General features: G+C 32.9%; 1 protein-coding gene and 1 long non-coding RNA gene across 2 annotated transcripts in view; one reads left to right on the top strand and one right to left on the bottom strand.

Moving 5' to 3' along the window:
- LOC109152249 overlaps positions 1-27,858 on the bottom strand; it is a 131,546-nt gene that overhangs the window by 31,207 nt on the left and 72,481 nt on the right. The window lies entirely within an intron of this gene.
- On the top strand, positions 12,635-12,960 carry LOC109152258. Its single transcript, XR_002049373.1, has 2 exons — positions 12,635-12,724; positions 12,866-12,960. It is a non-coding gene; the product is annotated as an uncharacterized LOC109152258 (long non-coding RNA).

The raw sequence follows: 27,858 nt of genomic DNA, 5'->3' as shown, positions 1-27,858 counted from the left end.
AATGGTCACTTTAATTATTTGATTTTTTTCTTTTTATTTAATGAATTTAAACTTTAATATATATTTTGAGTTCATTTAATATAAACATAATAGATTATTTTTTTCAAAAAAAAAAATTAGAGGGGGTCAAAAGTGTATTTTATCCCTACTATATCAATATATACATACATATTTATTAAAAATTTTAGGGTGAGGATAGGGGTAGGGTGGGAGTCTGGGAGGCCAGGGCCCCCTATCCCCTAAGGTGGCTCCGTCCCTGGTTGCAATTGTTTTCTTAATGAATATCCATAATTAATGGACGTCTATACTAACAAAATTATTCACAATTCTATATTTTCCTTTTCAATATTAAATACTGTACGTATTGAGGAAAACAAAACAACTTTTTTTTCTCTTTTTTTTTTTCAAAACTTTTTTTTTTCTTTCATAAAAACTAATTTAGTAATTATAACCACTACTTGCATATAAATCTAAACTATAATAAAGCTATATGGTTTGGAAAATAATTAATGTTACAATTACTGTTACTTCCCAAACCATATAGTTAAGATTAGTGTTACAATTAATTACCAGCATTTTTATTATTACTAGCTATAAATATAAAATAGCCAGAACATTTGGAAAATAATTAATGTTACAATTACTGTTACTTCCCAAACCATATAGTTAAGATTAGTGTTAAAATTAATTACCAGCATTATTATTATTACTAGCTATAAATATAAAATAGCCAGAACATCCTTTATTATTAAAAAAAAAAAAAACATTTGAAAAAAAAAATAGCTATTTTTTTCTCGCCCATAACAAAGGATTACATTTATTGAATTAATGGAGTTATTAAATGTTATGATATTAGGATTAAGGATTCTGATTCCCGATTAATAGAAAATATGAAACTATGCAATATCAATTAAATCTCTGACTTTACAATGAAAGTTTCTTTGATATGCTTTTGTTATTTATGGTGCTTCTTGGGATTACAATATTAATTAAATTTTCAATGAAAACTTATTCGATATTTGAAACAGTGCAATTAATGCAAGCCTCTACGTATAATTTTTCTCCCTCTCAAATGCTTCAAAGAAATGGCAGAAGCGAGAAGGGATGAAGAAAACAAATGCTGCGGGCCGTGGGTCAATTATTGGACTTCAGAATAAAAAAAATTATTTGAGCCATAAATAAAAATTTAAATATATATAAATGTATATATCGTATGGGTCTTTAATGTTTTTTTGGATTTCTAAACTTAGGACTTTTAAAAGAAAAAAAAATACAATTGAATTATCTCCACAAAAAGTGGTCTTGGACTTATAGAATGACATTTGGGTATATGGAATGACATGTGCATAAAGAATATATTATATAATCATATAAAAAAAAATGTGTTCAATTAGAGTTTAAATTATAATTATGGAATGACATGTGGGTATATGGAATGACATGTGCATAAAGAATATATTATATAATCATATAAAAAAAATGTGTTCAATTAGAGTTTAAAAAAAAATGTGTTCAATTAGAGTCTAAATGTAATTATCTTAGTTATTATTCGTATTGTGAAAATTATAATATAGATGAAATACAATTAAGAATAAATCAATGTAATTATGTAAATTCTCTCTATAAGTTTATTTGAATATGTACATAATTAGATATTATATTAACCATACAAAAATTTAATTTTAATTTTAATTGTAATTTTGTATTTTATAAAAATAATAAATACTTGACCAATGGAAGCTCAAAAATATTATTATATTAAATAATTTAATTTTTTTTTATTTTTTTATTTTTTATTTATATTTATAATAACATAATTTTCCCCGTGAATAGCGCAGGTGATAATTATTAAATAAAAAAAATTTTATATATGAATAAACCTTATATAGGTATATTTTTATAACATATTTTCCATGCATTGCACGGGACAAATACTAGTTAAATATAAAAGTAGAAAGTAAGCACAAAAAAACAAATGAGCAAATATTAAAGAAGCACAAAGATGAATCATATGAGAATAGGAAGGTGAAATCAAACCCGTTATAGTCATTCTGCAAATGATGCCCTTTCAGATCTCCAGCCTTTTTCAGCGCTTCCTTCCATCTTCGTACCTTCTCCTCATCATCCTTGCCAATTTTTTCAACCAATTCCTTGAATGAATCCTCAAAACTTCCTTTTTGATTCTGAACATCTGAAGGCTCCACATAGCATAAAATTGGCACCACCATTTGCTCTTTCAAATTTTCTTGGCGTTCCATGATTGTTGCAAGTTCTTCCAAACACCATTTTGACAATGCATAACCTTTGGAGAAGATTGCGATCAAGAACTTTGATTCTTGAATAGCTTTTAGTAGGCTCGGGGAGATGCAGTCTCCTTTCTCAAGTCGATCGTCATCTTTGAAAGTGCGAATTCCTTTACGCTCTAAGGAACCATAAAGGTAATCTATAAAAGTCTCACAAGTATCTGAACCTCTAAAACTCAAAAAAAACATCATAAGTCCATCTCTGAGTTGATTGTGAAGCAGTAGCAGAAGAGGTAGAAGGCATCAAGCCGTATGGCAAGAATTTGGGTTCCCCTAAAACATGCAGGGAACTAATTAGAAGGGAGATTCAAAAGCAACTTGCAAATAAATTCAGCACATATAATATGACTTGTTCCTTTTTATGAATTCAGATTTCATCTTGCAATTTCATAGCTCTTAATCAAAGTTAAAGTCTTTTTTTCTTCTTCTTTTTTTTTTTTTTTTTTTTTTTTGCATTTTATTGCTTCCAATTGTTATTGTAAATGTCTTTAATTTCACTTCATGTTAGCTAGATTCAATTAAGTATTGGATTAAGTCATCTTCTGTGATTGATGCTATGTTAAAGAATTGAGTTATGAGCTAGTGTAATGATTTGATGATGACTCTAGTTGTGAGCTTGGTGGTTTGTATTGATTCTTGTATGATTCTTAGTGCAAGAGGTGCTTGGAAAATGTCATGTCACTATGAGAATATGGCAACACCATCGCCACGCCTCTCACTAATCCAACTCACCTTTGAGAAAAGGGGGTTGGAAGGCCACATGTTTGATAAAATGCCTTCAATAGCCTTGAGTCACCATGAGACTGTGGCTTGCAGCTAATTGAGAGTCCAAAGACCACGAGAGTGGCGTTGACACCTAGTAGCATCTCCCTAGTTCCTTTGTCAATGCATTGCATGAGCTCTAACCAAGAATACCATATATCATCTACACTTAAGTGACCTAGTCCAAGGCCTTAGTTAATTGCTTTATCATTACACTTAACACTTGATATCCCTCAACTCACTATGTGAACTAGCTTCCAAACACCTTATGCCCTTGTGATTAACCACCTATTATTCAACCCCCTTCTGGTCCACTCCTTGAGACGATATCCGGTGTGACGATACCATCTCACACACAGTCCATTCTATCTCCACCTTTACACAACTTTCAAATGGCGCCATTGTCGGAGAGTGGCGTAGGTGTTAGATAATTTGCCCTTTGGTTAACATGAGCAAGAGTATAAGTTAGGGTGTCAAGTTCACCCCCTTTACTTTTGCTTGTTTGCACTTTGTGCTTGTTTTTGTGTTTGTTGTTTTGTTCATTGTTTTGCTCTACTTGAAGTTACCGCTACACTACTAGCTCACTTGCAACTACTTTTATTTGCAAAACACTGTCTTGTCTTTGTGATTGTAGGTTGACTCTCTATGATGTAGTCTCAAGCAAGATATCAACAAAAGGATTACTATGAGAACCAAGGAGGATATGGGGAAAACTATATTGCTCAACCTTTTAACCCCTATGGTTATGAAGATGTTGACTATAGAGCATAACATCAACCAATAAGACCACTACCAAGCACATATGATGATAAGGAATGTGATGAGTATGATGATTTACCAAGAAGGCGATCACTAAGAGCTCAATATGATGATATGGGATAGGGTGATTACAACAACACAATAAAAGCTCCACCACCACTTCAAGGAAGATGTGCATATGATGATCCACCGGAGAGCTACTAAGAGTCATATTATGGTAATGATTATGAGCATTCATTGAAGGCCCAACCACTAAGGAGAGACACATCTTATGATCATTCAAGGGAATACCAAACACCTAGGTATTACCAAGATGGTTAAGAGGAATATCATGATCAAGAAAGGACTACTACTATGAGTACCAGGGGTATAGGAGGAGTGCATCCCACCAAAGCTACAATTCCCAATCTTACCTATCTAGTCACTATGATGAGGATGATGACTGTTGTTGGTTTTAGGACTTTTAGGAAGCCCACAGAGGTCCAACACAACTGGACACAATGATTTTTACGAGGAAATCAAAAGGAAAATCACGGGCCTTTTTGGGGCGGTACTAAGCCTAAAATGAACTATATTGTAAGAGATTGTTTGTACATGTTTGTGTATGAATAAGTTATATTTGTACATAGATCGAAAATCTTCTTGTTGGGAGAATGGAGTGAAGATGTAGCCTTCTTGTGTAAGGAAGAGTGATGGAATGGACCCTTCATAAGAGTGGAAGAGTGATGTGAGAAGAGTGATATAGGAAAAGTGGTATACGAAGAATCCTTCCACTTCAGAAAGAATAATATGTGGCCCCCTTCTCTTGTTCTCCACTCTTTTTATAGCAGGAGAGTGAGTTGCTATAAGAATTATAGCTGTTGGGTAATTAGTAGGGAATTCGTTAGTATTTATAGATAATTATGGGTAATAAATTGGTGGTTTTTGGTGGGGCAATTAATAGCTAATTTATTTGAGGCATAAAGGAAGTGGGAGGTTTTAAAGAAGCCAACGACTAATTTGTTTTGTGCGTAAGGGGAATAATAATGAGGTAATTTATTGGGAGACAAGGGGTATTTATTTTGGGTTTTATGGAGGGGTTTAAGTGGTCTAACCGGGTTCTGATACTCGGTATTCATCAATTGTAATACTCTGCTTTTTCAAACTATATTATTTTTATATAAATACCCTTTAACACAAAAAATTATTTTGATAATTGTAATTATATTAGTACTTACAATGTCAAAAAGAGTTATTTTGCCCTAAAACTACTTTGATTTGGCCATTGCTCATCGAAAGGGTGTTAGAACGTGCACTAATCACCCAATAGAAAGATAAGTTGCTTATGGGAAATTAACTCCTATGTATCAAGCCTTTGTTGCCTCTCTTGATCTTGTCCAGATTCCCACAAGCATCTACGAGGCACTAAGAGATCCCAAATGGAAGGTTGCTGTCAATGAGCAAATCAATGCTCCTGAGAAGAATGGTACATGGCGTCTTGTTGAGCTACCTCAAAGAAAACATGCAGTTGGATGTAAGTGGATTTTCACTGTTAAGTATAATTCAAATGGAAGTATCAATAGATTCAAGGCTCGGTTGGTTTGCCAAGGGGTTCACTCAATCATATGGTATTTGACTATCAAGAAACCTTTGCTTCTATTGCCAAACTCAATACAGTAAGAGTTCTGAAATCATTAGCTGTGAATTGTGATTGGGCTTTATATCAGCTGGATGTAAAAAAAAAAAAATGCATTCTTAAATGGAGAATTAGAAGAAGTTTATATGAAAATTCCACCAAGTTTGAAAAAGAGCTCCAATGGACGATTGGTATACAACTTACAAAAATCTCTCTATGGCTTTAAACCATCACCTCGAGCATGGTTTGATAGGTTTGCAAAGTCAATTGTAAAATTTGGATACACTCAGTGTCAAGCTTATCATACTCTGTTTGTTAAAATCTCTTCAACAGAAAAGCTAGCAATTCTCATTGTCTATGTGAATGACATAATCCTAACTGGAGATGAATCAAGTGAGATTTCAAACCTCAGGAGGTTTCTTGCATCAAAATTTGAGATCAAAGATCTAGGATTCTTCAAATACTTTCTTGGGATTGAGGTAGCTCGATCTAAGGAAGGGATTGTTATATCCCAACGAAAGAACATCCTAGATCTTCTAAACGAAACTGGAATGCTTGAAAGTAAGCCAACAGATACTCCAATGGACCCTAACTTAAAAACATATCGGAGTGGAGAACCAATTCCAGTAGAGATGGGGAGCTATCAAACAGTGTCGTTCGAAGAAAGCAGTTGCCATCCGTGGGAAGGACAATCTGACGACGACGTTTAACATATGCGCTGAGCTGTATAGAGAATCCAAAATATCGTGGTCATGAATAACAAACTTTGTCTTATATATTGGAGTTCTTGTAGCTTTTGGATTATGCTATACTTTGGTATGAACACTATCTTTTCTCACCTTAAAATTTACCTCGTTCTCACCCATTTTCTTCACTGAGTTCTCCCCAAATTTCTGCTAAAAACCCTAAGAGTGTGACACACAGGGATGGCAATTTCAATCCGACCCGTGGATATCCACCCGAATCCACCCCGCATGGATCGGGTTTTTTTGGGTGATGGTGGGTGGGGAGTCGGGGGTGGGTCTTAAAAAAGAAAACCCGCGGTGGGTCGGGTTAGATTCGGGTTCTATGTGCAAGACCCGCCTAGAACCCCACCCGACCCACCATGTGTGTGTGTATATATATAATAATAGTAAAATAAATACTAGTATGTAGTTATTTATAATAGTTTATATAGCTCCGTGTATCTTTTTACTATTTTTTATATCAAAACTACTAAGTTTATTTTTAAAAATTAACAATTTAGTTATTATATTTAAATATTTCCATTATTTATGTTTTAGTATCACTAATGGATTTTATTTTTTTATTATGTGTAAATAATTTAAATATTATTTTTTGAAAAACATAATAAGATGATAAGTGGTGGGTACCCGTAGTGGGAACCCGCACTCGGTGGGGGTGGGGGTGGGTTCTGAAAAAATCCACCCGATGCGGGTTGGAGGTGGGGTGGGTGGAGAAAATATAAAGTGGGTCGGGTGATAGATATAGCCCTCCCCGACCCACACCCGACCCATTGCCATCCCTAGACACACACCCACACCCACCCACACACACACACATATAGTTCAAACCCACAGCTTCTCATATGAGAGTGTAAATTTAGTGCCACTAAGGTCTTGGCAAGTTTTATATATATATATATATATATATATATATATATATATATATATATATATATATATGGAATTGCTCTCAAGGTGCGAATGAAGCGCCCGTAAGGAATATGAGAGCGAATCAGCGCGCGACACGTGACCAGATCTAATGGATTAAAAAAGTGCGGTGGCATTTTCATAAATAATTGAACATCAAAATGCAAGAAAAATGTATTATAGATGCAAGTAAAAATTTACACTGAGCATCAATACTAAGTGCATCTATAGTTATAAGTAGTTGCACCTATAATTCTAAATAGTTGCACACATAGTTATAAGTAATTGCACCTAGGTGCGAGAATGTTTGCGGATGGTTTTCTGGGGTATTACCACCCACTGAACTCAGATCAATGAATGTTAACCAGGCAAAATTACATGCACTTATAGGTGAAAGTAGGTGAATATATAGTTATAAGCACACCCAGGTGCATGACTGTTTGCGAGAAGCGGATGCTAACAATGCAAAATTACATGCACTTAGTAAAAGTAGGTGCACTTATAAGTGATTTTACTTGCACTTCGATGTTCAATTATAAACGAAAACCCCACCGCATTTTTTAAAGCTATTAGATTTGAACACGTGTCGTGCGCTAAGTCGTTCGCATATTCCTTTCTGGGCAAGGACGGAGCTAGTGTGGGGGCAGTGGGGGCAGCTGCCCAAGTTCCCCCACCCCATCCCTTTATATATATGTATGTATATATTTGCATAAATAGCATTAAATGACATATAAAATTTAGATTTACGTTTAAATTATTAATAGTTTGTGTAACTTGGTTGAACTCTAATTTTGAGGTTAAAAAGTGTATAGTCATAGGTTCAAATCTCATTAACTACACTTATTTATTTTAGTCTACTTTTATGAATCATTTAATTAACAAATAAAATGTTTTTTTTAGTCTACCATTTATGAACATTTAATTAACAAATTAAATGCTCTTATTAGTCTAGTTTTATGAATCATTTAATTAATGTACAAAAACTTAAAGTTGATCTAACTAAAAAAATTAAAATTAAAAAGTAGTTATGAATATATTGTTATTCATATTATTTTATCTTATTGATTATGTTTCATAATTTATCATAAATATTTTCATATTTTCATCGTACTCAAGTATATTTTTTATTTCGACTCTAACAATAGTGTAATCTATAAAAAATATTATATTGTAATTTATAATGTATTTTGTATTTTAACCTTACGAATGTTTGATATTTTGTAATTGACATTTCTAACCTCGTTTAAATATCACCCCCACTCAAATAATTTTCTGGCTCCGTCTCGGTTTCTTGGCACTTATTCGAGTGCATCTATATATATATATATATATATATATATATATATATATATATATATATATATATATATATATATTACGGATTTTAATTAGTATTGCTGGGAATGTTAGATTACCTTAGGGAATGTTAGATTGCTGGGAATGTTATATTACTGGGAATGTTAGATTCCTGTGTTTGGTTAAGACTGAGGTATATAATATAATTATGTTTGGTTTAGGGTTATCTTTATATATATATATATATATATATATATATATATATATATATATATATATATATATATATATATATATATATATGTGTGTGTGTGTGTGTGTGTGTGTGTGTGTGTAAGCTAACATAAAATATATATTTTTAAATAATTAGAATGAAAATAGCAAAAATATCCAAGGTTATCTCACATTACCTAAGAAAAGGAAGGGAATCACATTCCCTTCAAAATCCTATGTGGAGGGAATGTTCCATTCCGTGGGAATGTTATATTCCCTCAGATAGTATGAACCAAACATAGGAATCTAAGCTCAGGAATGTCATATTCCCATGATTAGGTAATATAACCTGAACCAAACGCCCCCTAAAGGATTTTTAAAAAATGTTTTTGCGTAATTGTAATTTATTTATACTAAGGATATTTTTATCTTTTTTTCATCATGGAAAAGTACAAATATTCATATAAAATGTTAATGTAGTAAGGATAATATGAAAGTATGAAGGGGTAATATAGTAATTGGGAATTGGGAATTTATATTAAAACAATATTTTTACTTGGCTCAGGCTAAGTGGTCACAGGGGTCACTTCGAACAATAGAACTTCATCATTACTTTGTTCTGCGATTCATGTGTATATTTAAATATATAGAACTAATATATTTATCATTTAACATTTTTTTTTACTAACATGAAAATAAATAAAATTTATAGTTTAGTTCAAAAGAAAAGTTATATCTGCAAGCATGAATGTGTTTATGGATGGTTGCATATATAAGTATGTGTGTGTATATATATAATTACATAGCATGCATGCATCCAATGTGAAATATGATGTGTACGTACCTGAATCACCATTATCATGGGAAGTAGCTATAGTTTTGCTCCATATTGCTTCACTTGATGATTCATCATTTTTATATAATAAACCACAACTCCAATCTGTTGAAACGTTTGATGCAGGATACCCCAATAATGCCACCTCAAATACCAAATAATCACTGGGGGTAGCGTTCGATTTATTGTTAAACAGACTATGAAATGGTATGTAGGCAAAGCATATGATGATTTCACTACGGTTGAATACATAATCATACTCTTCATCGCATAGTCTGCCGATCACACAATTTGTTTTGAGAAGTTGTTCATTATCTTTGTGTACCAGCTGGGCTATGACCTCACCGTATCTAAAAGGACGACCGTCTGGGCATGATTTCCATACATATTGGATAACCGGTTGCTCTGATTTGAGAATAAAGCACACAACAAATCCCATAAAGCTTTGATTATACCAGGAGGATTCAAGACTAATGGAGATCTTATTTGAATCATGAGATGAATATTTGAACCCTTTCGTGATAGTGATATCTCTGTCCGTTGAATATACATCAAAAGGATAGGTAACAATGAAAGAAGAGTTTCTCATGATTTGAAAAGGCGCATGAGAAAACTTCCTAGCTATCTCCACAGCTGAAAAAGTTACCTCTTTATCTCCATATGAGAATGAGACAGAATATAATTTTGGGTACTTGGTTGCTAGCTTGGCTATGTTGCTTTCAGAAGCCAAATTAACATTTACATATAATTCTCTTATAGTAGCTAGGAGTTTTGGTAGCACTTTAAGTTTTCCACAACCACTGATGTCAAGATATCTAAGACTAGGAAGTTTGCTATAACATGCAGGTAAACGGACAAAATTTCTGCTACCGTGATTCAAGTACTCTATCTCCGACTCCAATGAGGTCAAGCATCCAATATCATTTGTTGTGAGTAGTCCTAATATCAACGTACGAGGTTAAGATTGAGCACTTGAAATATTGTATATATATATATATATATATATATATATATATATATATATATATATATATATAAAATAGTTTACTCAAGCAGTCCAAAAGAAAGTTCACACACACAGACATGCAAAGATATGTATGATGTATCTATGCGCTTCAGTGCATGTAAATGTATGTACATAATAGCATAGTAATATAGTGTAACACTCCTTCCCTCAAGTTATTATATTTACAATTTAATTTTTCAGTAATAAAACCTATATACTTGTAAACTTTATTAGAAGTTATGCCAAATACAAAAATGTAAATTTGAAAATTTAAAAAGAAATTGTTAAAATATGAAAAATAAATAAATTTTTGTTTTTCATTAGTTTTTTTTTTTATAATGAGGAAACACGCAACTACTACCCAAGGGTATGCATCGGGTAAATCCATTATTGAATTGTGACATTAACTAGTAAAAGATCACAAGGAGGCAAAACAACTTAGTTAGCACATCCCTTCAAAAAAAAAAAATAGGGTAATGTTTGAGTACCTGAATCACTCCTATGATAATTAGCCATATGCTCTCTTGCTCCTATTGGCCTGAAAGCACATTTTTTAATTCAGCAAATTTAAAAGTAAAAATTATATAATTATGCTTGTTATGAATTCATTCCTAGCCTAAATAAAAGAGAAAACAAAAACAATATGAAAAAAAAAAAAATGTTATCTAGTCTAGTAATAAAGTATATCTACTACAGAGCATTAAAAAAGTTGAAAAGGTAGGTAAATATATGAGGGGAAGAAAAAGGAAAATTTGAAATTATTATATTTAATATTAATACCTTTTGTACAATAAATCAATGCCCCATTCTGCTGAAGCTTCAAAACCCAAAAGTTCCACCTCGAATCTTGAACAATCATTTGCTTCCATCATTGGTTTAGATTCAGGCCACAAACTACTAAATGGTAGGTACACCAAGCAAATCATGTGATCTTTTATATAAACACCATCATCGTCCTTGACATTACAATTTGATCCAACTATCACACATTTTGATTGGAGATCTTCATTTTCAATATCATTATGTGATGATAGTTTGGCTTTAATCACACAATGACGAGTATGATTATCAAAGCATTTGTACGAGTGTGGTCCCCATATTCCTTTTTCACCTTGAGGTAAAAAATATACAGCAAATCCCATAAATTGTGTACTATACCAACGAGGATTGAGATTAAAAGAGATCCTATTTGACCATATGCGCCGGTATTTGGATGATTTCAAAAGACTGTAAGCAAAAAGCTTATTCGGATGATGATAGCGAACACTAAAAGGAGTCTTTCTGAAAAATGGAAATTGAATGCCCCTCTTCCTAAAATTATCACTCCAAGAGGATAATGAGATTGAATATAACATGGGGTACTTGATTGCTAACATAGCTATGCTGCTTGACTCGTTTCCAAAGGCCAAATGGGAATCCACATATAGTTCACTTATTGTTTTTGGGAGTTCTGGCAACTTTTTAAGTTTATCACAATTTGTGATGTCAAGGTATTGAAGGCGAGGGAGTTGACTGAAACTTTCAGGTAAATAACTAAAACAGCTTCCCTGTATATTCAAATATTCCAATGAGATCAAGCATTGTCCAAGATCTGAAGGGAGTTCTTCGCCGATGGTCTTAAAATTACAGAGCTGTAGCCTTTTCAATGAGCACAAACCTGATACACTACGCACAAATTTGAGAGACTCTTTAACAAACATTTTGCTTCCCCAACACAAGCATTCAAGTGAGCTCAACTGCGTTATTGAAGATGGGAGTTGAAAAATGGCAGTACCAATTATATGAAGCTCTTCCAAGTTTGACAAGTTGCCCAGGTTTTCTGGCAATGACTCTAGTTGGTCACAATCTCTAAGCTCAAGAATTTTAAGGCTTTTCAACTCACATAAGTCATCAGAAAGAGATACAAGATCTTTACACCGAATCAAGCGTAACTCGGTGAGCCCACATAGTTGCCGGATGGATGAGGGGAGTTCGGTAATGAGAATAGATTCTAAATTCAACTCCACTACATGTGGAATACTTTTCTGGATTTCTGGAAAATTTTCTAATGGGCAGCCATTAAGTTTGAGAAATTCAAGAGATGAAAGTTGAATAAAGCTGGGAAGCTTCTTTAGGTTATCGCAAGAACTTAAATCCAATAAAATAAGCTTCTCTAGACGTCCCACAGAGGGATGAATCTATATTAATTTCTCACAACCTGAAAGGTATAACTTTTCCAAATTCGGCATCATATCAAAATTTGGAGTCTCTAGCAAAGAACAGGAAAAGCTAAGATCCAAATAGGTAAGCTTCTCAAGACGTCTGATGGAGGGATGAATCTCTATTAATTTCGCACAACGTGAAAGGTATAACTTTTCCAAATTCGGCATCATATCAAAATTTGGAGTCTCTAGCAAAGAACGGGAAGAGCTAAGATCCAAATAGGTAAGTTTATTTAATTCCTGCATGCATGCGTGCAAGAGTAGAAGAAGATGGAGATCAAATAAAATAATTAGTTTAAGCTATTTAATTAATTAATATAATGTAAGAAAAATAATTTAACACAGTAGTGAGTGAGCAGGTTAGAATCATATACGTACCTTAGTTATCCAACAACTTTGAAGAGAATTATCGTGCAGACAAATCCCAACAAGCTCCAATGGATTCGTATCCATGCTAGAGGAATGAAAACTTGTGGGTAATGAAAGGAAAGGATAATGTGGGAAATGAAGCCACCTCAAGCTGCTAGGAAGCTCATAATTATCCTTGACATCACGCTCAAAATTAGGATGCACATAATTATACAAGACATCACGATTAAACTCATTATCCACCCACGACAATTTACCTATGGGTATAGGTATCTTCAAAGAACATTTACCTATGAGTATCTTCAAAGCTTCAAAGACACTCCTAATATTCTCATAATTGTGCTGCCAAAATCCATATAATTGGTAGGGGAATAAAACACATTCCATGTGTTTAGTAAGCTCCTGAAAGAATAAAATAAAACAAACCATCAAGCTAAGTTAGCTAGCTGGGAAGCTAGGAAAAATTAACTACTAATTAATTCTGCTAGCTAGCTACATCCATCTAATTATATATGCCTTACCATTTTTCTGTATAATAATTCAGCATCCTCAACCTCCCATACCATGCTCCTAGGTTTCTCCTCTCTTGCAATATGCCAACCCATATCTTGGATTAGATCGTGCATCTCAATTCTTCCTTTGACATCGACTGATATCATAGATCTTTCGACGAGCACACGCATACCAATGATCGGATGCAAATCACAACTTTTAAGCACATCTTTTACATATTCTTCATTCTCGTGTCTGAAAAAACATGCAATATGTAAAAAGATTTTTTGGTTTTTGGGATCTAGTCTATCAAAACTTATCTTAAGCTTCCCATGAATATCATCATTTGGGGTGTCCTTGAGTTGCTCTAAAGTGCTTTCCCAATCAGCAGCCTCTAATCCACAAAGAGAAGACCCTAAAATTTTAAGAGCTAATGGAAGACCCTTACAATAATGCACAATTGATGTACAGAGTTGTGCCACGCCAGTCTTAGGTTTCTTTTTAAAGGCATACAATCTAAACAGTTGAATACCTTCCTCCTTCCCCAATGTGTGTACTTGGTATATATACTTTTCATCAACTCCATGAGAACGCAATACTACAGCATCTCTTGTGGTTATAATCACTCTACTACCCCTACCAAACCAATCTCGACGTCCAGCTAATTTCTGTAATTGTTCCACCTGATCGTCTACATCATCAAGAACAATCAAAACCTTTTTCCTTCCAAGCCATTCCCGTATCTTCACCATTCCATCAACCTCATTGCTTATTCTCATCTCCCCCTTTAGAATGGTTTTTAAAAGGGTCTCTTGCGATTCAGTGATCTTATGTTGTTTAACATCATTAAGAAAGCAAGCTCCATTAAATTGACTCAAAAATTTGTTAAAAACAAACATTGCAATTGTTGTCTTGCCAACACCTCCCATACCCCAAATTCCAATGAATTGAACATCATCAGGTTCCTGTGTCAACAACTTACCTACATCGGTAAGGCTAGATTCCAATCCCACGAAATTGTCAAGAACAGTTGAGGAGGCTTGAATGGATCGATTCACTCGAGTAAATATGTCATTAGTAACTGTTTCGACACATTTTGATTCGAACCTGACAATATTGAACACAAATTATTAATTGAAGCATGCAATTGAGTACTCAGACTTAATAGAATTCAAGTAATGTTACTTAGATTATTATGGGACAGATCCCATTATATACACAAAGCCTTTTCCGTGTATATAATTTGTTGCTAATCATAAATATTATTTTTACTACTTATTCTTTCTTAAAAACTAGACTAGATAGTAACACTACTCGCATTAATTAAATAAATAAATAAAACTTTAAATAGTAAAAAATCTAAAGCAAACGACATGTATAAAAATGAAAGAACAGAGGAAGAAGAAGTTGATCGAAAGCATATATATACCCATTGAAGTCATTCTGCAGATGATACCCTGAGATTTCGCCACCCTTTTTCAACGCTTCCTTCCATCTTTCCACCTTCGCCTTCCCCGTGGTCTCTTCTTCATGTCTCTTAAATGATTCACCAAAACTTTCTGTTTGATTGCGCACAACTGAAGGCTCTACATCATAGAAAATGGGTATCACAATTTCCTCGCTGCACTGTTGTTGGCATTCCATGATTGTTGCAATTTCTTCCAAACACCATTTTGCTGATGCATAGTCTTTCGAGAATACGACAATTGCAAATCTTGATTCTTTAATAATTTGTAACAACTTCTCAATACGTTGTCCTTTCTCCAATCTCTCATCGTCTTTGAAAGTGCGAATTCCTTTCTGTTGTAGCTCTTTGTAAAGATGATCCACAAACGTCTTTCGAGTATCTTCGCCTCTAAAACTCAAGAAAACATCATACTCTTTTTTGCGGACTGATTGGGAAGGAGTAGAAGAGGTAGAACCCACTGATGGGTAAAGAGTAGAAGAAGTATGACCCATCAAGCCATAGATTTATTTGAAATGGGCGGAAATTGGGTTCCTCAGAAACATAGATCCGAGGGAAGTATAATTAGGTAGAGTGGAGAATCAAAAGCATATGAACAACAAACTAATAAGGTCTTACTTGAATAGCAAAACGGAGTTAAGAATACATATAGGAATAGGAGTTACTTGAATTGCTTAAGTCGTCTCATGAGTCAACTCCCAAATTAAATTTAATGGAATTGGGTCACATGGGTGGGCGCCACTCAAAAGTTGAAGACAAGTGGTGCATAGAAGAAAACAAAAGGTCCACTACCTAAAAAGCAACAATTGAGTAGAAAGAAGGGACGTATGAGTCATATCACTGTCCACTACCTTATTACTCAAAGATTCTACTGTTAGACTCAGAAATAGTTGAAATTATTTATATGTGAGAAAATTACTTTTTAAATCCATAATTTATAAGGTATTCTCAATAAGGGATTGTTAACTTTGTTTTAGAAAAAGTTGTTTACAGGGATAAAAGAGAATGAGCTATGATAGAGAATGAAAAGAGACAGACCGTGGTTTTGGTTTTAGGAAAAGTTACTTATATAGACGGTGGTTTTGGTTGTTTTATGTTTTATTTTTATTTTTTTTTAGTTTTTCTTTCCTAATCACACCTACAAAAATTTCTCAAAAATTATATTAAAATTTTCACTATTGAAGATGCCCTAAAACAAATATATATAAATTGTAAAATTTATACTTTTTTAATGCTACTAACTCTATTACAATGTAGTATCTGTTCATATACTTTCTCAATCTACTAAAACACAAAGAGCCAATAACGCCTCTACCGACACTCGAACCCACAAAATTAAATTTGTATAGATAAACAAAATAAGTCTAGTACGAATTACGAAATGTATAATGCTTTTAAAATATAATATAATATTTTTTATAAATTTATCAAAAAATATTATATTCTATTAAATATTAATATACATTTCAAGAATTCAAGTAATTCTGTCTCATTTAAAATTTATTAAAAACAAGATGATCATCTTATTAAATTTTACTGTATCGTCCCTTCTTTGAAATTGAAATGAAATTAAAGATGGAGATAGAATAGATGGGTGGGAACACAGATTTCAGACTTTTTACTTCCCAAAAACCCTTGAGATACTAAAAACTTTTTAGTATCTCAAGATTTTTTTGGGAACAGCTCCACGCAAAGGCCAAAGCTTTTTTTTTATTTTTTTTTGAAACCTGCAAAGGCCAAAGCTGGTAAAAACTTTTGGGAACAGCTCTACCAAAGACTAAATTTAACTTAATAAATAAATAAATAAATCGCGCGTCTAACGTATTTTGCAACATTAATTTTTAGTTTACACTTTAGAGGATGTTTGGTTCACAGAATCTTGAATTACCCCAAGTAATAGAATTATTTCCAGAAAGGTAATGTAAGATTTTGAAAATATAAGATTACCTTATGTGTTTGGTTTAAATTGTGTAATATAATATTATTTTGTTTTGGTTAAGGTTATAATGGTGAATTTATAACCTTAGGCTGACCACATCCCAGTAGGGCTGGGCACTTCGGGTTTCGGTTCAGTTTTTTTCGGTTTCGATTTTCGGTTTTAAAAAAATTAAACCATTCGGTTTAAAATAGAGTTTGGTTTCGGTTTCGGTTTGAAAAGTTCGATATTCGGTTCGATTTTGGTAGAAGTCCACTAAATAAACGTTTCATTTTTTACTTGCCCGATTGTTTACTTGGCTCACTTGGAGTGCCACTTGAAGTGTTTTGTTGATGACAATATAAAGAATCATCCATCTATAGTTAATATTTGAAAAATAAGAATTATTAAAATGCCAAATGTTGAGACTTACGACTTAGAGTTGAGATCTGAGTACTTGAGGAGTTAAAATTATTAATTATTATAATATGTATATATAATACTAGCATTTTGTATGAGTGATGCGCGAAAATTTATGCCCAACATTAAAAATTTGATAAATTCAAATAATTACAAATTAGTTCAAATTATATTTCACAAAATCCTTAAATTAGTAAATTTTAATCATCGTATTTGAAAACTATAGAGATGAACAAAATTGATATTTTGTTTATTAATAATGTAAACAATTTTGATATAATTTATACTTTGTTTTTACAATAAATAAATAAAATATATATAATACTAACTAGTAACCGGTCACATATATTGGTGCGTGTGCGTGCCTATATATATATACACACATATATGATTTATTATTCATAGAAATTTAATTAAAATATAATCAACAATTAAACTAATTATATAATGATTTTAATAAAATGATAATTAAAGAATAGGAAAAAGATATCATAGATAATTAGATATAGGTGTATGATAATAATGATAGAATTATGAAAGTTTTAGAATTAAATAATAACGGTATTATAACGGTATAAGGGTATTTTAGTCTAACAATAATGTAGTAGGGATAATTTTGTCTATTACAATTGAAGTTTACAACATTTAATAAAACAATATATACCTTTATTAACATACAAATGTCAATATTAACACAAATGTGCCTTTAGCTTAATGGGTAAAGCTCTTAATTTCAAACTTAGTGGTTAAGGGTTCAAACCTCACTTAAGACATTTAAGTATATTGTATATATTTATTATATATAAAAAATAAAATAAAATAAAATAAAAAACCATTTAAGTATATTGTATATATTTATTATATATAAAAAATAAAATAAAATAAAATAAAAAACCGATCGATTCTTCGGTTCGGTTCAGGTTTTAACCGAATCGAACCGATCAAGTTACTCAAACCGAGTACCGATCGGTACTTCAGTTTTGGACCGAACCAAACAGAAGTGTTTCGGTTCGGTTCGATTCAGTTCAGATAAACCGAATCGAAATGCCCAGCCCTACATCCCTTTGCAAATTGATGTGGCAAAGCCACTTCACCATTTTCCATTTTTTTTTTAATTCAAAGGGATTTGCAAATTTGCTGAAGAGTTTTACTACATAGATTCTCAAAATTCTACTCCCTCATTTATACTCCCTGAGGTGGCAAATCAGGATTGGTTATTTTCATCATGTGGGTCCACTGAAAAGTGTCAACATCAAAAGCATGTGAGAAGGAGTACAAGTTGGGAGTTTAAAATGAGAGTACACCAAGTATTTTCCTTTGCTGAAATAGCAAATTTGTAAATCTCTAAAAAAGCTGCCGCGACAGTTTTTGTACTTTTTATTTTTATTTTATTTAATTTTTCTTTACTTTTTAATATTCTAATGTAATTAATAATATTATTTTAATATGTTGAGTCCACTTTTGAAGGTTGATTGAATTTGCAGGGGTGTAGTGTGAATAGTAAATGATTTACAAATTGGATGATGTGGAAGTGGAACCCATTTTTGAGAGTGAGAGATGTTTGCATGGATAAGATTAGCCTTAATAATTAATATGGCTCTCAGTGAATTTACAAATCATTTTAAAAAAGTTTTAAAAGATATAATGGTGCAAGAAAAACTTGTAGAATGCCAAATAAAATGAGAAACATATAATACATAGTTTACTATTTTGAATTAATATAAAAGACAATGTAATTAATAATTATATCAATCTTTTAAGAGAGAATATTGAATAAAAGTTGGAAGTAAAAAGCCGGAGACCATATAATATTTTCTTTGTTGTTTTCTATTAAAAAAAAAAAAATTGATAGCTATATTGCATTGAATATTACTTTTCTCTCGAAGTTTATCCCTTTAATTATACTTTTCAATATGACAAGCATGAATAAGACATCTATATTATATAGATCGAGAAAAAGTTGTATACATTAAAAATTTGAAAGTACATATAATTTTTTTTAAAGAAAAATATTTTTTGAGCTTTCAAATTATACTTCAATCTTTTACCTTTTCATTCAAATTTTTTATGACATTCACAAGATAATGATAATTTATTATTTCTTTTCAAAATCCATTTCATCGTCCAGTAGCGACGATTGTCTTTTTGATTGGTACCGTCATTGCCCTTTGGTTGGGCATTGGTGCAACATTACCTATTGATCAATCTCTAACTTTAGGTCTTTTTTAAAATTGATTGAATTGTAAAATTGTGTATCTAGGGAATAGTCTCTTCAAAGTGAATTCTCCCTAGATACATCTAGTTAATTGAATTCTGAATTGAGTTCGAATATTCTATATGATACACCATGGGTGTATCAGTATATGTATTACTTTATTAGCCAAAAAATATTTGATAGTTTCTTTGAATTTCATTAAAAAAAAATGAAAACAAAGACTTAAAATTAATTTTTTTGGTTAAATCAATTGCGAAATGTTTTTCTAGAATGCCCAACATCTGTTTTATATCTTCTATGTGAAAATGCTCTATTTTTTAAAATCCATGCTGTACAATATCTCTTTTTTTTCCCAATTCATTTGTACAAAGAAAGGATTTTCAAAAAAAAATAAAATAAAAAAATATACAAAGTTAGGACTCTATTATTACTTCGCATGTGAGTTGGACTATTCAATCCATATCACTGTCCAAAGATTCTTCATATCAATTATCAGTGTCGACTAGGCCACTACTCTACTTAAGAGCATCCACATCAGCTGGAAAGATTTAGGAGTTATTTGTGGGCCCCAGCATTCACCTCATTCTCCACTATTTCACTCAATCACAAATAACTCTTCTCCACATCAGTTTGAGATATTTAGGAGTTATTTGTGGACCCCACCATTTAACTCACTATATTTTAATTATTTCTTTATTTATTTTATTTATAAATTTATATTTTATTTCTTTCTCTATTTTACTCCAACATGCCTACGAAATTGTTAAAAAATAATTAAATAAAAGGATAATTAAAGTTAATTACTTAAAATAAATTAAAGTACATAAAAATTAAAATACAAAACAAATAAAAATACATTGAAGTACATAATAATTAATACATTGATAATTTTGGGGACATGGTTGAGAAAAAGGAAAATTGGATTGTGAATTTTGATTGGAAGTATTGTCTTTTTCCATTATGATAAAAGAAATTGAGTAGAAATTGAAAGAATTATAGAAATGAATTGTGAGAGTGGGATAAAATGTAAAAAAATTGTGAAGACATGTGATATTTATAGATGAATATATATTATATATTTTTTTTATTTAAAGTATCCGTTGCCAGCAACGGTCGGAAATGTGACCATTGCCGGCAACCGATACAAATCTGGCCGTTGCTCGGCCAGCAACGGCCAGATTTGTATTAAATGAGAGTGGCCGCCAGCTGGCGGCCACTCTCAATCGCCCAGCCGGGCGCGTGTCGCACACGCGCCAGGCTGGGTGGTCAGTGAGACGCAATTGCGTCTCACTGCTTCTCACTGCTTTATTGTTTTTTTTTTTTTTTTTTTTTTTTTTTCTGACAATCTCCCTACATTTGCAGGGAGATTATTTTTCAATTATCTCATGTCCACACTAGCTATTATCTCATGAAGGGAAGATTTAATTCTGAATTCTCCCCAGAATATCCACAAGTGTGGATGCTCTAACAATACTTGTTTGACTCAGTCTTGCAAAGAAACCAACAAGACATGGACAAAAAATATGAATGTTTTCACATGGACATAACCAACTTGCACCTTCAACGAAGATGAGGTGTGATGAGAAGTTAGTTCATAAATTATAGACTTGTTTAGTAAATAATTTTTGTTAGTTAGTGTATAACTTATAAAAAAAATAAATATTTATAAATTGTTTTAAATAATGTTAAAAAACTAAAAATTATTTATTAGCGATTTATTTTCAATTAGGAATGAACCATTGAAATTGGAATCTTTTTTTGTTTGTAAAAAAAACAAACAAAAAAAAAGTTGATAAAGACAATTCATGTAGTGGAAATAAAGGACTCACATTATTATGGCAAATTATTGTGCGGACCATGAATATTAGATACATTTTTAATATATTAAATGTACATTATTTTTGTACTGCAGATACATTATATAAAATAATGTATCTTTAGTATATTAAAAATGTATTTTTAAAAAATGTACCTTACATTTATAAATAATGTATCCTTAATATATTAAAAAAAATACTTTTTATTTATGGTCTATACAATTTTTGTGGATCATGGTCCATGTAATAATGATTGCATTATTACCCAAATAAATTAGCCAGACATGACATGGCAAACATGTACGAATGTTTTCACGTGAATTGCGCCTTCAACGTATTTGGGTACACAAAATAATTAGAAGTATTAGAATAAAATCTTTGCTATATGTTCAGATTTTTTATTAAAGTTGGGAAGAAAGTAAAACTAAAAAAATTAAAAAAAAAAAACATTGTTCACTTGTTTTTCATAATCAATTCAAGTATGTTATGTCTTAATAAAATAAAATAATAAAAATATGTATAGTATTATTACCATCTAGCGTTCACTATTTACCCACATTAGAAGTTGTACAATTAGACATAACAAAGGTATCATAGAAAAACAACATATTAGCTTTCTAAATTTGAGTTGGCTATGGACAATATAATTTAGACCAATTTATATCATTGTGATCTTTTGTTGTCAAAGGTTACAATAAGAAGTTTATCTAATGCACACCTTCAATTAGTGGTTGTGGATTTTTTTTTTTTTTCGTTGTTTAAAAACACCATCACAAAGACTTGACAGATAAGAGTAAGGGTGTGTTTGGTTAATGAGTTTAGCTATCAGGAGTGAGAATCAAAGTCATGTTATTATTGTTTGGTTGACAGGTTTCTAGAGAACTAATATGACATTTGATTATCTCCTTAATTAGAAAACTCATTCCCTAATAAAATAAGGGTTCATTTCATTATTTCCTCTCCTAATTGGTAATTTGTTTGTTTTTTTTTAAAGTTTGGATTAATGCTTTTAGATTTTTGTTTTTATTTCTTTTGTTCATATTGGTGCTTTGGATATTTTTATATTAGAATAAATTGTCTTGATTTTTTGTTCTTGTATTTTTAAAACCTTTATTCTCATTATGGATCATACATAACCAAACAACAATATTGATAATCATTCTAATTCTACCCTAAAATTGACGCCTGACAATAATAATGGACATTTTGGACTGTACTTTATATTAGGAGAGTGAAAATGCCAACAATACAGGAGACAAACTCACCACACAAGAAAGAGTGACAGAGGTCATGTGAGTATTATCATTTATCATGGCATCTGCATCATTTATAATAAATTAAAAAATTCTTAAGAATCGTTTTTTTGTCCTCTAGTTTCTGCTTCTCCAGTGTTCCATATCTCTCCACCAGATCCTTTTGTAGGTCTGAACTAGCAGAGTCATCAGGTATAAGTCGTTATGGAAAAAGAAAAGCATGAACTGATGACTCTGCTTGATTAAGTGTATGCAAAACTAAAAGAGGGGAGTTAAATTAGAAACTATTTGTAGTAGTATTAAGAAAGCATGATGTATAAGACATTAATGCCGTCGGAATCTCGAGCTACCAATGATTATATGTTCAACTTATTTTATTTAAAAATTTGACGGATTTAATATGAACTTCATAGCCGAGCCTTGATTGGCCGAGGCCGAGTGCTAGGCTCGACCCTAGAGCCGGTTGGGTTCACCTTGTTCTGCTCCGTCAGATCCATCTCCAATATATCCATCAAAATTTATTTTTTATTTTCTAGAGAACGCTAGACCAGTGATAGGTTTCTGATGCTCTCTAAGTTCGATTAATTCCTATATATAAAATTAAGGGAAAAGGGTCAAATACAACCTCCAACTTTAGGTAAGAAGTCAATTAGGCCCTCAAACTTTTGAAAGGTACAATTAGACACATTAACATATGAATTTCATGCACCAAGCCCCTAAATCCTAATAATGACCTGCAATAGCAAGTCAATAATGCACCGGCGGAACTCCGACGACTTTCCGGCGAAAGCATGACCAGCAGGTCGCCGGAATGCCACCCTCAACCATTACCCCTCCTCCCTTTGCAAAATCCAGAAGTTCAGAGTTCATAATTAAATCGAAACAAGCCATGGCTCTAGCAGCCGCCTCCACCGTTAGCAGCAGCTCCGCCCGATTCAGCGCCAATTCCACCTTCAAACCTCCTTCCGTTATACCTTTCCCCGCCACTACCAACGCGAATCCAAAATCCAAGCCCAGAATCAAACCCGTCTCCGCAATTCTATCATCCCCGTCACCCAAATCCGCCACCTTGGATCTCGACGCAAGATGGGGCCTCAACAGCCGCGCTGGAAATCCAAACCCGCTTTCCAAATTCTGGAGTATTCGAACGAAGACGAGCTTGAATCAGTCCTCAAGACTCTTGAAGCCTATCCTCCGATCGTTTTCGCCGGCGAGGCCCATAGCCTCGAGGAGAAACGAGGATTGGCGGCTATGGGCAATGCGTTCCTTTTGCTGGGTGGTGATTGCGCCAAGAGTTTTAAGGAATTCAGCGCCAACAATATTAGGGACACTTTCAGAGTCATATTGCAGATGAGTGTGGTGCTTAATTGCTAATGTTTGGTGGTCAAATGCATGTCGTCAAGGTGATTTCACGTCTTCTTCTTCTTTTCATTCTTCTAAATCCCCAGGAATTTCCTGCTCAAACTGAATAACCAGTGATTTTTGCAAATTATGGATCTTGCAAAGGGAGGAGGAGCGGTGGTTGAGGGTGGCGTTCCGGCGACCTACGGGTCATGCTTTCGCCGGAAAGTTGCCGGAGTTTCGCCCGTATATTATTGACCTGCTATTACAGGTCACCATTAGGGTTTTGAGGCTTGATGCACTAAATTCATATGTTAATGTGTCTAATTGTGCACCTTTCAAAAGTTTGAGGGCCTAATTGACTTCTTACCTAAAGTTGGAGGGTGTATTTGACTCTTTTCTCTAAAATTAATTAAATCAATAGATGTTAAATTAGGACAATGACTCAATACATTTTGTCAGTAGGACAATGACCAAGTGGATTTAGTATTGCTTAATGACTGCATTTACTTCAATTCGTCTCTCCACACAAATTCGATATACCTCGTATACTCTCCAACCGAGTTCACCAAGGCAAGCTACACCGGCCGACCTGATCAAGCTAAGGGCCAATGCTTTTCTATGATTTTTCTTTTTTAGGAATAAGTAACCAAGGGAGGGACATGACCACTTGGTTCAATTAGATGCCCCTACCAAATTTCCAATGCAATTAGAACAGATATACATAAATCCTGCAAAATCGAGACCACAAAATGAACAAAATCAAAGCCAACACATTCCAATACCACTCAAATTGCAATGCCACTAGTAAAACACTTACCATGCATGTCGTCTCAGAATGCCAAGTAAAACCACTCATCAGCAACATTTCCAGAAACACCGTACGAGTGCACATTTATTTGAATGAACTTTAGCCTCACAATCTTCATTAGCAGGATTTTGTTCAGTTTGTTTATGTATGCAATATAGATCAATAACACTTGTTTTAATCTTGTAACAATATCATCATTTGCCTAAAACAGAGCCTACAAAACACTTAAATGTCTTCAAAACTTTGTAAAACCACAGAGCAATATTGCCAACACCATTGTATAATTGTACATTGATTTTCCTCAACTTCAGATCAGTTTCACCATCTTCTTTATTACCAGCATTGTGCGCTCTGTTCATACATTAATAACGTTGTTCTTCTTATCTTAATGAATATCCATGAAAGGATAGGTAGTAATAAACTATAGAAGCAAATGGGTATATAAAGGTGAATCAGAAGAAGTTGAAAGCGAACATATTCTGTGAAATAACATTATTAAGAATGAAACTGGGAATTCCATAAGTTTGGAGAGTGAAACAAATACAATTTCAAACATTAATGTTAGTTCAAAAACATACATTCCAAAAACCAATGAGCAAAAACACTGTATAAGTGTCCATTAATGATCAAATACACACATTTCAAAATCCACTCAGAAACAATTTTTTGTGCGTGCCATTGGAACCTAGCTACCAATGATTATGAGTTCAACTTATTCTTATTTAAAATTTAATGGATTTAATTGGAACCTCATAATCTGGCCTTGATTGGTCGAGCGCTGGACTCGGCCCTAGGGCTGGTTGGGTTCACCTTTTTCTGTTACATCGGGTCTATTTGTTCTGGACCCGTCTGCCATATATCCATCAAAATTCATTTTTGATTTTCTAGTTTTAGTTTGAATAATTCGAATGATGCCCATCCCAAATAATCCAAGACACATGGTTGCCAATGTGCCACGAAGAACCTGCCATACCAATCTACCATTTTTCTTCCCATTATCAACTGGGGAAGATACAGATACTTCCCAATTTCCCTGGGATTCTAATGGTTCTATGACTTCAATAGAACCATCTGTCAATCCAACTGCAAATTGGTTGGGTTCCCGCGGATGTGCTGCAATCACAAGTGGATACACATCCTCGCTTCTACAATAACAATATAACATAGACAAGTTAATCAACAAATTAACATTTCATTAAGGAAAAAATAGTATTCTTAAACAAAAGTTGTGACACAAAGTATTTGCTGCCGGGAATTCCAGACCTGAGAAGTTGTTCTTACCCGTTTTGAGGTAAATAAGTAGATGGAACAATACGGCATTTCAGTCTTAGGGTATCGGCATCAAGCACTCCAATGTTCCCATCAATAAATGATGCATAAATTAGTCGGCTGTTGCAGGAGTATGTAGCAGAAGAGATCGGGGAAGATAGGGAAACACGTGGGATCCACTGTAACAAGCATGCATACTCCAAATTTAAATCCTAATATAGTCTTCATGAGCATATTTCAAAAATTGAGAAAACATGTTAATTTTACCTGGTGTATGAGTTCCATCTTGGATGCATCATATATTGCCAATTGCGTTTCATGTGTAACTAGTAAGTGGTGTTCCTCAGCATGGAACATCACTTGTGTGTCACATCTTGAAGACACTTCACCATCTGGCAACTGAATGCGAATTGATCTTCTCATTTTCCACAAACTAGTGGTCCACACACAAAGCTGAAAAAAAAGGTTGTAATCTACTAAACTTGGTTTCCAGTTAATATTTTGTTAAAATAAATTTTGGTATGCACAGAGTAGAAAGCACAAATCTTTGGTCAGTTTGGAACCTTCTTGACAGAATACATAAATTTACAATAAAAAAACTTGTTGCTATGTCCCTATTAGCTAGTCATGGTATGTTCCACTGTACTGTGCTGTTAATTGAAGGGATCACGCCATAGTTATTTATCATTCTTTTTCTAATTGACCTATATATATATATATATATATATATATATATATATGCTTACCTGGGTATCAGCATCTGCAGAAACCAACATTTTAAGTTTGGTAGAGAATGCTAGACCAGTGATAGGTTTTCGATGCTCTCTAAGTTCGATCAAGTCCTATATATAAAATTATTTAAATCAATACATGTTAAATTATCATACACATAATGCAAAAAGATATGATACGTCATAGAAGACTTACCTCATTTACCCAATCATATATATATATGGATGATTCCTCCGTACCAATTGCAATAATGTTGTTGTCATGAGGATGAAAAGCTAAGAAAGTTGATGCAGATGGCAACGACGTGATTGTTTTCGTTACCTACATCACATATATATACATTACAGAAATCACACAAATAGTCATTTATAAAGCCAAATGTGATAAACTGATAATTAAGAGTACGTTAAACTTGTTCGCTAGTCATACCTCACTTGTCATGATGTTAAACAATGAAACCTTTCCACCAACAGCAGACACAACATAAGAGTCATCATTCGAGAGGGCTATGCAAGGAACTACTTCCTCTAGGTTGACACCTGACACATCATTAATCATAGGAGGACCACTGTTTGGTTGCCAATTCTGTGGAACAAAATTGACAGTGGCCTTTAGAAACCACAAACTTTAGAGACTCATTTGCCAAACATTTAATACAAGACATTAACATAAATAGTATAGCAAAAATAAAATAAAAAATACTCTTAATCTATTCACTACCTTTCTGCTTGGATTTTGTTCATTGTAGGACCATTTCCATAGTTTTTGAATACCATCTGAGCTGAGTCTCAAGATGCCAACACCAGAATTTGTATAAAGAAGTCGGGAAACCTTAACAAAATTCATTTCAACATCAAGTGTTCAAATTCAGGGAAAATTAATTACCTTATACATACACCTTATTTATTAGTTAAAGCACCATTGTTTATCTGTAAGAGAGATGAACAACAAGAAAATGATAAAGAGAAAAATAGTTCAAAAACCTTAGCGTTAGAGCACTCTGGCATGGAAACCACTTGATATTGAACTTGATGTACAATTTTTGTCAATTCCCACAGTTTGGTTCTATCTGGACCTAGCAATTGTCACCAAAATCGATCAACAAGACATGAAATTG

This window comes from Ipomoea nil, unplaced genomic scaffold (assembly GCF_001879475.1).
Source record: "Ipomoea nil cultivar Tokyo-kokei standard unplaced genomic scaffold, Asagao_1.1 scaffold2403, whole genome shotgun sequence".
Lineage (NCBI taxonomy): Eukaryota > Viridiplantae > Streptophyta > Magnoliopsida > Solanales > Convolvulaceae > Ipomoea > Ipomoea nil.
This window is presented reverse-complemented; position numbering and strand designations above follow the sequence as displayed.